Raw genomic sequence first — 13,169 nt, 5'->3', positions numbered from 1 at the left:
CCATTCTAATAGACACTATCCAATTTCTGTCCCAAATCGTTTACAGTCTAAATATATAAGAAAAGAAATATTATCACCCCCATTTTACGGAGGAACCTTGAGGCCCAGAGATTAAGGTCCCAAGGTCACACTGGAAGTCTGAAGCAGAAGTGGGGAATTGAACTCAGATTTCCTGAATCTCAGTCCAATACCTTAAAATCAAGACCAGCCTTCTCTAACATTAATTTATGAATTATTACTGGATGAAAACCGCCAGAGTTCACATGGTGAGTTTCGTTTTGTTTCACAATCATTTTACTCTAACTTCTTCTTTCTGTTTACTCCCACTCCAGTGTCCAAAAAAAATGGAAATATTCTTTTTGTTTTGTGCCAGAGTCCATGCCAAGAATTTTCCAAAAGCACCTGTGTAGCAGATTGGAAATGTAAATAGTAATATTTTCTGAGGCTTCACAACACCAGTAGGGCTTGGGATTTAACTGATTATATTAGAATTTCAAGTATTAAACTATTATCTCAGACCTGTTTTAAACCACCACCACAGCTAGGTGACTTTGGGGCACACTTTGACACTTATGTGGGATAAAGCAGATGAAATGGCCTGTTGCTTGCCACATTCTGTTGTGAGCCCATCAAATCCTGCAAACTGAGCTGGATCAGAACCAAGTAAATCCTAGATGCTGCAGTAAGTAGTCTTAGTTCAGCAGAAGGAGCTCTTTCCTCTGAGACCATTCTAAACTAATGCCCCAGAAGGGTAGGATGCCGTGTGCTGTTACACCTGCAGTCATTCAGATGAACCGTAAAGGTCCTTACCAGGCTGGTCTGTCATGGCAACTTTTTCATAAAGATAGAGGCGTTAACCTCACTGTTGTGGCCAAACTACAATCCAAAACATTAATGCTCTGCAGTTTCCTACGGATGCAGTTCACCTTCACTTCTGCTCATAAATGACTCTGTAATGTTGCTGAGTTGATACTGTCAAACTGCTGCTGCTTTCCATCCCACAGGTGACTGCAGTTCACTGGGGGAGTAGGAAGTGTGAACCTCTGGGGAACGCTTAGTCACCAGTGTTCGGAAAGTAATATGAGAGTCTCGTCCAAAAGGTGCTGTGAATGTGCAGTATTACTGGTAATTATTAAGTGGATAGATGAAAAATTGTAATGTTAACTAAAGTTTGAGATCCGTGTTATGTACCACCTGATGGAGCATCACCAACCTCTGCAAGGAGAGATGATTTGACTGGCCTACAGGCTTTAACTCTTTCAAGAGTGAAAAGACACAGGATTTAATGTGGTTTAGGTTTGACATAAATGTTATCCCCACCACTGATTATCAACTGTATAGAATGACACTCATTTTCACTCACTAGATATGTGACTTCCAGGAAGGCACGTGATTTATTTTATATACCTTAGTGCCTCTGTCAGCTTAGAAACTGAGCATGTCCCGCCGAGGCAGCAGTCTTGTACAGCACCAGTCTGAATGATAAAGAGGCTTTCATTCGTAGCGGGTGTGCTGCTTTGCATGAACCACATTTTTTGCACAATTTCTTTATTTTCCAATGTCCTAACTTTTGGAAATGAGAGGAAAAAAGCATCCCTGGAAGAAGCCTTTGCACTGCCTCCTCTTAATTTTTTTCCTTCTGTAGATAAGTTGTCTTGTTAGTGCCTATCAAAATTTTGCTGTGGTTTCACCTATGCATTCAAATTGCATGCACTTAAAGAACTGACTGTAATACAGTCATGCTGTACCAGATTCCTGCAAGAATGTAATGCTTCTAATTGAGTAAAAATGACTCCTTAAAATCCAGTTGCCTCATTTGCACTGGAGATAAAGATGTGGTGTTTGTCTCCCTGTTTCAGCCCCAGAGAGGACTTGCCAGGATTGCAAGTTGTAATTTTTCCATTAAGGAGACCTGAGAAGGACCAAAGGACCCTACCTAGGCACTTATACACTCGCCTTCAAGGTGTCTAGAGATCATTCACCAGTTTCATTTTTGGACTGAGCCACTAAAATGCCTTTACTCTGGTTCTTGCCATTGGTGACTCTCAAGGCTAGTCTGAAAAGGAAAATGCCTCTCCAGGCTGAGTGTCATCGTCATTGTGGAAGTTCAGGAGGCTTGTGAGGAGGAGGTCCAGCATTTCTACTGGGCCCCGTTTCTACTTTTCTTAATCTCAGCTCTGCTCCTCCACGGCTTCCTATTTATTGCGACATAGCCTATAGAAGAGACAGAATGTTGACTGCCAATGAGTCACAGTGCTGCAGGTCCAGAGGCTCCCTCACAATCAGAAAGCAGCATATGCAACATCCCCTAATTTAAATAGTCTGAGCAGCCCTCCGAGTCATCTATGTGGCCCCTTGCTCCACCACACACCAGCTGGCATCATTCCTTTGAGAAACTCTAACAGGAAACAGATGGATTTACAGATGAATTATCCGCACTAAACTGAACAGCTGCATTTGCCAGAAGAGAAATCTCTATTGTTTTCAGGCCGCCGTTAAGCTGGTATTGCAATCTAGGGCTGTTCAAACCAAACTAAAGGCAACTGACTAGTAACGGAAAAGTGAATTTAAAATCCATTGAATTCCTAAAGCCCTCCGCTACAGAGATTCAGATGGGCAGGAATGAGAGCACAGAGGGAAATGAGTACTGTGTGTGATACATACAAGATGAGGAAGGGTGGAGGTGGAGGAAAGATTTAAAGGTTAATCTTTAATTAAAGATTATGCCATGTGATGAAACATCTAGGGAGTACATCCAACCAAAACTGGCAACCCTAATGGGATCTTATTTCTCATTGGCCCTGTTTAGACAGGAAAATGAGGTGTTTAGCATATGTTAGCTAAAACATATTAGTTAACACGTATATCCCCATTCAGCACCTAGCGTATGCTAAAGGCTAGTCTACGCTGGCTTGTGTGGTCACGGCAGAGCGCTGGGAGAGAGCTTTCCCAGCGCTCTTAAAAAAACAAAAAAAAAAAACCAAAAAAAAAAAACACCCCACCTCCACGAGGGGCATAGCACTGTCTACACTGGCACTTTACAGTGCTGAAACTTGCTGCACTCAGGGGTGTGTGTTTTCACACCCCTGAGCGAGAAAGTTGCAGCGCTGTAAATTGCCAGTGTAGACAAGCCCTAAAATAGGGCTAGTTTAAAAACACCACATTCTCGGAATAGACAAGATCTGAGAGTGTTGCACAATCCCATGAGATTGTTGCCAGCTTGAAGAGGTGGGGGAACTGTTTCCTAGACAACTTTGTAAACACTCAGCATGATGTTTAAAATCATACAATATCCGGGTTGGAAGGGACCTCAGGAGGTCATCTAGTCCAACCCCCTGCTCAAAGCAGGACTAATCCCCAATTTTTGCCCCAGATCCCTAAATGGCCCCCTCAAGGATTGAACTCACAACCCTAGGTTTAGCAGGCCAATGCTCAAACCACTGAGCTATCCCATGTTTAGAGGAAAGCTTTCGCTACAAAGACTATCTAAATCACTAGACTTGGTCATTAGGTGGCCATATCACCAAACAACATAGCTTCCCTTTCAAATTTTGGACCTGACTCAATCCTGCATGACTCACTCCACTTTCGCTCCTCAGAGAGACAATCTTGTCCCTTGTCTACACCACACATGGGAACCAGGTTGCAACACTCTTGTTCCGTAGACTGATTACAAATATGACTCCAATGTGTAGTTTGGGATTGGACCTTAATGGTGGCAGCAGTTTTTTGTAAAAATGGTCGAGGTCCTGTTCACTACAAACTGGAACCAATTTTGTAACTGAGGCCAGGAACTACAAATATATATTTCCTGACATGCTATATTTGGACAAGCCCACATGCACCTCTTTAAAACACACTTCCCCTCCAGTACTCTCCTGTCTTCCTCTTGGGATACTGGCTGCTCTGCAACAGCCATATGAGAAGCACCAGTTGGCAAAGATGATTATGAATTATGAAGCTCCTATCTCAATGAAGGGGTTTGGTGACACCATAAACTCAAAACCCAAACTCATGGTGATTAGTTTTGGCATTTCTAGAGCCCATGGAAGAAATTTCAGTACTGTGTGTCAGCAACTCTTTTTTATTTATTTTGAACATTGTGATATTTGGTGTTTTTCTAAAATACCCAGCTGCTGCAATCAGGAGATTGCCTCAGATTCCATCTTCCATTTAAAAAAAAACTAGTAAGTGTCTAGTCCTCATGGCTGCAGATAAAAGCTTGAAAACATGAAGCAAGTGCACCCTTCAGAATCCAGAAAACAAATTAAAAGAATCCCAAATTATTTAATTTATTTTAAAAAATCTGACTTTTGGGGCCTGCCTCCTGATTTTTAAAGCTTGGAATTGCTAATAGAGCTGAGTGAAATTTTTCAAACAAAATTTATTTCACCAGAAAATGCAGATCCATTGTCTACAGCCAAGCTCTACGATACAACCGCATTTGCTCCAACTCCTCAGACAGAGACAAACACCTACAAGATCTCTATCAAGCATTCTTACAACTACAATACCCACCTGCGGAAGTGAAGAAACAGATTGACAGAGCCAGAAGAGTACCCAGAAGTCACCTACTCCAGGACAGGCCCAACAAAGAAAATAACAGAACGCCACTAGCCATCACCTTCAGCCCCCAACTAAAACCTCTCCAACGCATCATCAAGGATCTACAACCTATCCTGAAGGACAACCCATCACTCTCCCAGATCTTGGGAGACAGGCCAGTCCTTGCTTACAGACAGCCCCCCAACCTGAAGCAAATACTCACCAGCAACCACACACCACACAACTGAACCACTAACCCAGGAACCTATCCTTGCAACAAAGCCCGTTGCCAACTGTGTCCACATATCTATTCAGGGGACACCATCCTAGGGCCTAATCACATCAGCCACACTATCAGAGGCTCGTTCACCTGCACATCTACCAATGTGACATATGCCATCATGTGCCAGCAATGCCCCTCTGCCATGTACATTGGTCAAACTGGACAGTCTCTATGTAAAAGAATAAATGGACACAAATCAGACGTCAAGAATTATAACATTCAAAAACCAGTTGGAGAACACTTCAATCTCTTTGGTCACTCGATTACAGACCTAAAAGTGGCAATACTTCAACAAAAAAACTTCAAAAACAAACTCCAACGGGAGACTGCTGAATTGGAATTAATTTGCGAACTGGATACAATTAACTTAGGCTTGAATAGAGACTGGGAGTAGATGGGTCATTACACAAAGTAAAACTATTTCCCTATGTTTATTCCCCCCTCGACCCTCCACTGTTCCTCAGACGTTCTTGTCAACTGCTGGAAATGGCCCACCTTGATTATCATTACGAAAGGTTCCCCCGCTCCCCTTGCTGGTAATAGCTCACCTTACCAGAGTACTCTGCTTACAGTGTGTATGGTGACACCCATTGTTTCATGTTCTGTGTGTATATAAATCTCCCCACTGTATTTTCCACTTTTATGCATCCAATGAAGTGAGCTGTAGCTCACGAAAGCTTATGCTCAAATAAATTTGTTAGTCTCTAAGGTGCCACAAGGACTCCTTTTCATTTCACACATCTGTGTCAAATTAGCCAAATTAATTTTGTTTTAAAAAAAATTCTGGAAAAAATAAAAACATTTTAGTTTTGATACTAGAGAAATGAAACTTCAATTTGAAACAATCTTTTTTTTTTTTTTTAATTTTACTTTTAAAAGGTTATAAAAACTCAAACACAAAATTCAGGTTGGTTTGACCCAAATTTTATTTTATTTTTTCAGTTTGGTCAGCACACCAAAGTATCAGTTATTGCACAGCTCTAGTTGGCAATACTGCTTTAAAATGATTGTTTCAATCATATCCCACTGATCCTCCCTTCGTCTCTGCTGCATTCCCTTCCCTCCTGGCCTCCACTACCTTTCAAACAGCTCCTATTGCCTCCTCAGCTGCCTTCCCACACTGTGATAAAACTCTGGTTCCTATGTGCTTTTCGTTCCTCCTGCCATGGCGCAACCTATGCTGTTGCTGAGTCTTTCAGGGATCAGTTCTTTGTTGCTATTGCTGGAGTCTTTGTAGAATAGGCTGGAATGTTTTTATTATAAATACTTGTATTTCTATAGCACTTTTCCCCTAAAGATCTTAAAGCATTTTACACACACGAATGAATTAATCATCACCGTATTCCTGGGAGATGGGGAAACTGAGGCACAGAGGCTGTGATGTGCCAGAACTGAGACTAGAACCCATATCTTCTGACTGCCAGTACTCTGATCACCAGACCATACAGGCACTCACCATAGCTTAGCATTTTGAAGCCAGTTTTTAACCACGGGCTCCTTTAATAGCACATCCCAGTGCCACATCTGAATGGCTATATTAGCCCATAGGCAAATGCCCATTTTACGTAACCAGACAAAGTCCAGAACTGGAAGTTCTATCAAGGTTTGAAAATTAAGCACCTGTTTTATATTGCAGTTTTCACTGAGCATTCTTGTGCCAATGCTACTACTGGATAGATGGAGTACTAATGTGAGAGGGTACAAAGAAATCTTTAAATTGCCATGATTTATTGAGGGGAGGAGTCCTTTTTTTTTTTTTTTTTTTTAGAAAAAGTGCTTCTTACCTTCAATTTCAGCATGCTTGGTTGCATGCCGTTCCCTTTCTTGCTGCACGCAAGGCAGGTTACTTCGATTGAGGAAATATTCGATAAATGGCACTGGGATTTCCCTGACTTAAATTAGCCACTAACCTTAGAGTGTCACAAACAGCATCTACCAAAAGCCCCTGTTGAGTTTCCTGGTGTGCTTTAGTCTGTAGCTGTCACCAATCTGCATTTAATGCGTTAATGTTTTGGGGGAGGGCAGGAAGGGATGGTGTGACTGTTACCCCTAGTTCTGCACAGGTTGATTATTGCTTGAATGAGTGGACTTCCGGATTTAAAAGTAGAGGATGAATGGTCTCATACTTTCAATTTTATTATTGAGAGTACTTTAGTAGCAGAGTGTCAGCTGCAGCCCCATGCGAGTGCTGCCTAGACAATCATTTCCATTTCTTGAGAAAAAGTCCATCTGACGCACCAATGGGAAGTAAAAACTTTCAGTTTACTAAAAGTGAGCAACGGGGCGGATGTCCGTGCGCAGCTGAGAATGTTTGTCTTTCTGAGCACAGTCAGAGAGACTGAGACTTAGACTTTAAAGAGCTTCCATTCCCCAAAGGCACACACTGTTCCATCTCAGTTACCTTGTGTAGCAGCATTAGAAGTGAGCCTGTAGCTGCTAGTTCATTGTTATGGCAAACTTTAAAGTTAAGAATCTATGAAAAAAAGAAAGTTACTTCCTTTGTTTGCAAAGTAGGGATGGATTTTGATTGCCTGTGAGAAACAAGCCAATTAAGGATGTTCTCAGTGAAGGGGCCTCTGGGGAGAACCGATATTAAATAAATAACCCCCCTTGTGTTTTTATCCCTTTCCATGGCCTTCATGTGTTTGGGACAAGGTCAGTCTTTCTATCTTTATGGACAGAACCTGGCCCAGATGGGACATTATTGTAATACAAGTACTTTGGGAAGGTAGCCCAATGTGCCTAGATATTTTCACTTGTTTTAGACAACTCTTTCGGAGACTCTCTCCTACAAGAGTTGTTACTACTTTTGGGTTTGTCTAGTGGGATGTGCTGACATTTAAATGGCCGTATTGCATGAATATATCACATGACTATGCAGCAGGACATTCTGTGGGTCCATGGAAAAAGTTTTTCTGACCTGGTAGCATCCCACAAACCAGATTTGCAGGATGCTGGGATGACTCAGCAAAAATGAACAATACCACAAACAGCAGGGTTGATGGCACCCTGAAACAGTGTAGGGACCTGACATACAGAAATTATTTCACTCCTATTTTAATTCTAAATGTGTTCTATTAGCTATATAGGAATTTAACCCATGGACTTCGTATTTTTTGATACTTAGATTTTATAGGATTAAATATCATGGGTTCTAGTCTGGCAACAAGTTTGATCCTAGGCTATCTGTAACAGAGGGGAGCAGTGGTGTTAGAGGTGCAATCCTCTGGATTATGTCTATGCTACAGAAATTGGTATCTCATACCTGCAATCACCTAAGCTAGTGCTCAGAACATTACTCTGCTAATGTAAATGACATCAAGGAAGTCCGGGGCCTAATGAATGAAAGTGTTTTAACCACTCAGCCGAGGTATCGCGAAAGCTTATGCTCAAATAAATTGGTTAGTCTCTAAGGTGCCACAAGTCCTCCTTTTCTTTTTACAATAGGGTGCTGTGCTTGTGTACAATAGGGTGCACTCTCAGACACAGCGGTTTGTTCAGTGTAGTCACGTCTCTGGGTAAGATGATACATTGAGGTTCCTTTTACTGTCTAATGGTTCCTGAGGTGGAAATTTTAAAAGGGCTTTTAAAAGTGAGCTTGGAAATAATCCTGGGGCCCTGGCTACTGTTCCCTATAACACAGGTTCTGACAATTAGGTTCTTCCGTGAGCTCTTGCATGGAGTGTAAGAGCTGCTTCATTTTCTTTCACAGTCAGTGCATTATTATTCACTGTGCAGAGCACATTGAGGTATACTGAATTTGCAAGATGCTATTTTTTAATAACCCTTAACAGGGAGGCAGTATGGACAAAATGAGCACAGGGTTGGGAGAAGGGGAAGTCCTGAGTTCTGAGCCTGACTCTTCCACTGAAAACATCTGTGGCCTTACGCAAGTCACCACACCTCTCTGCCTCCATTCCTAATCTTTAAAATGGACATAATGCATCCCTACCTCGTGGTATAGTGATGGTCCTAGCTTGTCACTGCAAAACAGCAGCCAAGACCTGATGGTGTCACTTCTCCCAAATAGTCCCTCTGGAGGATAGGATGTTGACAGGGGCCGATGCATCAGGCAGCGTTCAAGTGTTTACCTAGGCTCACCCCAATCCTGTTTGGGGTCGGTCCTCAGTTTACAGTTGGTCATATTGTCACTACTCTTTGCCGCCCAACCTCTCTCTTGACTCACAGTACACCATTGTTTTTGTTAAAGGTCAATGCCTGGGGGGAGTTGTTCTGAAGGAACCAGGTTCTCCATGATCATTGGCATTTCCTGCCATTTTGTTAGTGAAATTTTGGGGTAAGGGATTTTCAGAGCCAAAGCTCTTTCTGGACTTGCACCTCTTGGGTGGTGGAATGTGTCTAGGGTGGGTCTTGGATCATGCACCTGTTTTTCATCTCTCCTTTTTACTGAAAGCATCCTGCCTCGCTGATTATGGCGCAATCCATACAATTCAATATAGTGACAGTGTGGGAGTCCATTTCAAAGTGATGATACTACACGATTATATGGTGAGGATTCATTAACATTTGATACACAGCTTTAAGTGTGTAAATGTGCTAATTGCTAGCTGATTACTATTTTAACACTTCCCATTTTTCATAGCAGAATTTTTGGCCTCATCACAATTTCTGATCAGTGTCCTTAAAAAGATTTCATATTCCCTTAAGGTCTTGCCATATTATAGGCCTGGGCATCAAGCAGCTGATCTCAGAGCTGTTGGAGAGGAGATGGAAGCTGGTGAAAGTTTGTTTTTCTCCCTGCCAATGTAGGGGAGCAGTATCTGCTGGTTTTCATACTTCCTCCTCCTCCTCCTTTTTGTCAGCTGGAGCAGTAGTTCTCAACCAGTGGTCCAGGGCCTCCTGGAGGGCCGCAAGTAGGTTTTAGAGGGTCCGCCAAGCAGGACCAGTGTTAGACTTGCTGGGGCCCAGAGCAGAAAAATGAAGTCCCACTGCATGGAGCTGAAGCCTGGGGCCCTGAGCCCCACCACCTGGGGCTGAAGCAGAAGCCTGAGCAACTTAGCTTCATGGTGTCTCCTGTGGAGTGGGGCCCTGGGCAATTGCCCTGCTTGCTATCCCTTAATGCCGGCTGTCATAAATATAAAGGGAAGGGTAACAACCTTCCTGTATACAGTACTATAAAATCCCTCCTAGCTAGAAGCACAATATCCTTTTACCTATAAAGGGTTAAGAAGCTCAGGTACCCTGGCTGGCACGTGACCAAAAGGACCAATAAGGGGACAAGATACTTTCAAAACTCGGGTGGGGGGGGGGGCTTTTGTCTGTCTGTTCTGTGTGCTTGCCGGAGAGAGATCCAACTTCATTAGAATTAGTAGTACTAGCAGGGAAATGTGTTAGTTTACTTTTGTTTTGGCTTGTGATTTTTCTCTGTGCTGAGAGGAAGGTGTATTCCTGGTTTTCTTTTTGTAACTTTAAAGGTTTTGCCCAGAGGAAAATCCTCTGTGTTTTAAATCTGATTGCCGTGTGAGATTAACGTCCCTTCTAATTTTACAGAGGTGCCTTTTGCCTTTTTTCTTTCTGTAAAGTTCTGTTTCTTTTAAGAGTCTGACTGATTTCTCTGTGGCCCTAAGACCCAGGGGTTTGGGTCTGTGATCACTTTGTAACCAATTAGTTAGGATATTATTCTCAAGCCTCCCCAGGAAAGGGGGGTGTAAGGGCTTTGGGGATATTTTGGGGGAATAGGAACTCCAAGTAGTCCTTTCCCTGATTCTTTGTTAAATCACTTGGTGGTGGCAGCGTACCCTCCAAGGGCAAAAAGTTTGTGCCTTGGGGAAGTTTTACCCTAAGCTGGTAGAAATAAGCTTAGAGGGTCTTTCATGCGGGTCCCCACATCTGTACCCTAGAGTTCAGAGTGGGGAGGGAACCCTGACACCAGCCCTGGCTTTTATATGCAGAAAATCAGTTGTTGTGGCACAGGTGGGCTGTGGAGTTTTTATAACATGTTTGGGGCAGCCTCAGAAAGAAAAAGGTTGAGAACTCCTGAGCTAGAAGATTGCTGTTCCCCCCTCTCCTACATCCTCATCTCTGCCCAGATACATTCAACTACTGTTATAAGAGAATTAATTTGTGGTCTCCAGAGATCTTCAGGTGAATTCCACCCAGGCTGTGGTGGCTCCTAGTGCATGCTTTAGAAAGGTTCCTCTTCACAGAGATGTAAGGCAACTATTTCGAGCTCCATGCACACTTCCTCTCAGCACTTCTGTTTAGATGTAGAAGCTGGGTTGAGTACTTGCTTTAGTAAAGCACAATTTCAGAGTAGCAGCCGTGTTAGTCTGTATTCGCAAAAAGAAAAGGAGTATTTGTGGCACCTTAGAGATTAACACATTTATTTGAGCATAAGCTTTCGTGAGCTACAGCTCACTTCATCTGATGCATACAGATGCTATAGCTCACGAAAGCTTATGCTCAAATAAATGTGTTAGTCTCTAAGGTGCCACAAGTACTCCTTTTCTTAAAGCACTGTCGTAATTCTTCTTTGACTATGGACTTGGCTTTCTCTGCGAGTTGGTGCTGTCTAGTCTTTAAGTATAGGTTTCTCTAGAAGCAATTCCAAAAACAAAAAACTAGCCAGTCATTGCAGTTAACTGGAAAAAGTTGACTCCAGAGTCACTCATGTTCCTTCTTCCCTTATCTGTGTAAACAGATGGTCAGAAACTGAGGTCTCCGTGCCATATAAAGCATTGTGAAGTTCCACATTTGTAATTGCTGCACACACATGTGTTCCCAATGGGACATAGGCATTACCACTGGTCACATTAGGCTTGCTTCAAGTGAGTCTACCCACCATGTGATTCTATGTGGTGCCCATCTCCAGCAGGGCAGTACTGGCGTGAAATGGTGGTGTAGCTACAACAGTGCAGATAAGCCCCCCTCCTACAATCCCACAGTACGTAAACAGCGTGTCTGGTTTACCTTCTGCACTCTGCTGCACAAACGTCAAGTTGGACAGCAGTCACTTATTTCTCCAAATAGACCTGCACATACCACCTGAGCTATTTTCACAGTGACCAACATAATCGTCTCCATCTGTGACCTAACAGATTGTAATGCCATCAGGTCAAGGAGGAGACCACCCTAGGAATTTGCTGTTAGCTGGTCTCAGGCCAATGTGCTAGGTATCCAGCAGAGAAGGGGAGGAGACCCAGAGGCAGCTGAACTTGGTCAACTAAATAGTCTGATGCATGACTGTGTGTCCAAGGAGCTGGCTGCAATGAACATCATCAGGAGCAGCAAACAGCACCTCAAGAAGATGAGACTAAGGGTCTGCTATAACCAGGCCTAGGACAGCAATAATCACCCCTGCTCCAAGTGGGAAATACGTTCATTTTATAATGACTTGAACCAAATCTGTGGGATTTGCTCCTACTAGATAGAATGGAAGCACTTTGTGGAATATCATGAAAGTTGCAGACGAGCTGGAAAAAAAAATCCTCCATGTAATTAAAGACTTTATCATAATGTAATATGCACATGGAGGCTGAATTAAGGTTGTGCAAGGACCTTTTGGCATGTCCAGACTTCCAAGTGCTAGACTTTGCAACCTTAATAAAGTTCTTTTAACATAGTTTATTTTGTGTAATATATTAATATTTTACACTTGCTTGTACCTTTCATAAAACACCTCATTCTGGGGGTAGACCAGTGTTCACTAGTTTTACAGATGGTAACTAAAGTTAAATGAATTGCCAAATATTACTCAGTGATGGAGCAGAAGGCCGCCTGTCACAATCCCATGCTCTAAACAAGCGGTTTTTAACCTCTTTTTATTTGCGGACCTCTTAAAAAATTTCAAATGGAAGTGTAGAAATCTTTGGAAATCTTACATAGTTTTGCGGACGCCCAGGTATCCATGGACCACAGGTTGGAAACCACTGCTCTAAACTAAGCTCCCTTCCTTCCTAAAGCAGAATCCGTTTTAGTGCCTGGCTAAAACAAGTAGCTGTACAACTACATGATGGAAATGTTCACAAAATGGTTACATATGCCTAATAACTAGCAGCTTCAGTTTTCATTTGCAAGTTTCGGCTACAGGACTCATTCATTCAGAAGTATTTTTTGCATATGCAAAAACCTCTTTTTCCATTTCTTCCATATTTATTACTTTGCATGAGATGGGGAGACTTTATAGGCTGTACTTTACAAGGTCACTACAATACAATTGCTTAAAAAAAGTATTTTTCTTGCCATTTGAATGCAAGACATCCAATGAGTTGGAATACAAATAAGCCCTACAAAGTGGGTTGCTTGGGTCAAAACATACAATGATTACGTCAGACCTCTTTGAAAAAGTTCTGAATTTATTTTTCCTCTTGCAGCTTTCTCC

Source organism: Lepidochelys kempii, chromosome 4 (assembly GCF_965140265.1).
Source record: "Lepidochelys kempii isolate rLepKem1 chromosome 4, rLepKem1.hap2, whole genome shotgun sequence".
Lineage (NCBI taxonomy): Eukaryota > Metazoa > Chordata > Testudines > Cheloniidae > Lepidochelys > Lepidochelys kempii.
The sequence above is the reverse complement of the archived record's forward strand: the minus strand, read 5'-3'. Positions refer to the sequence as shown.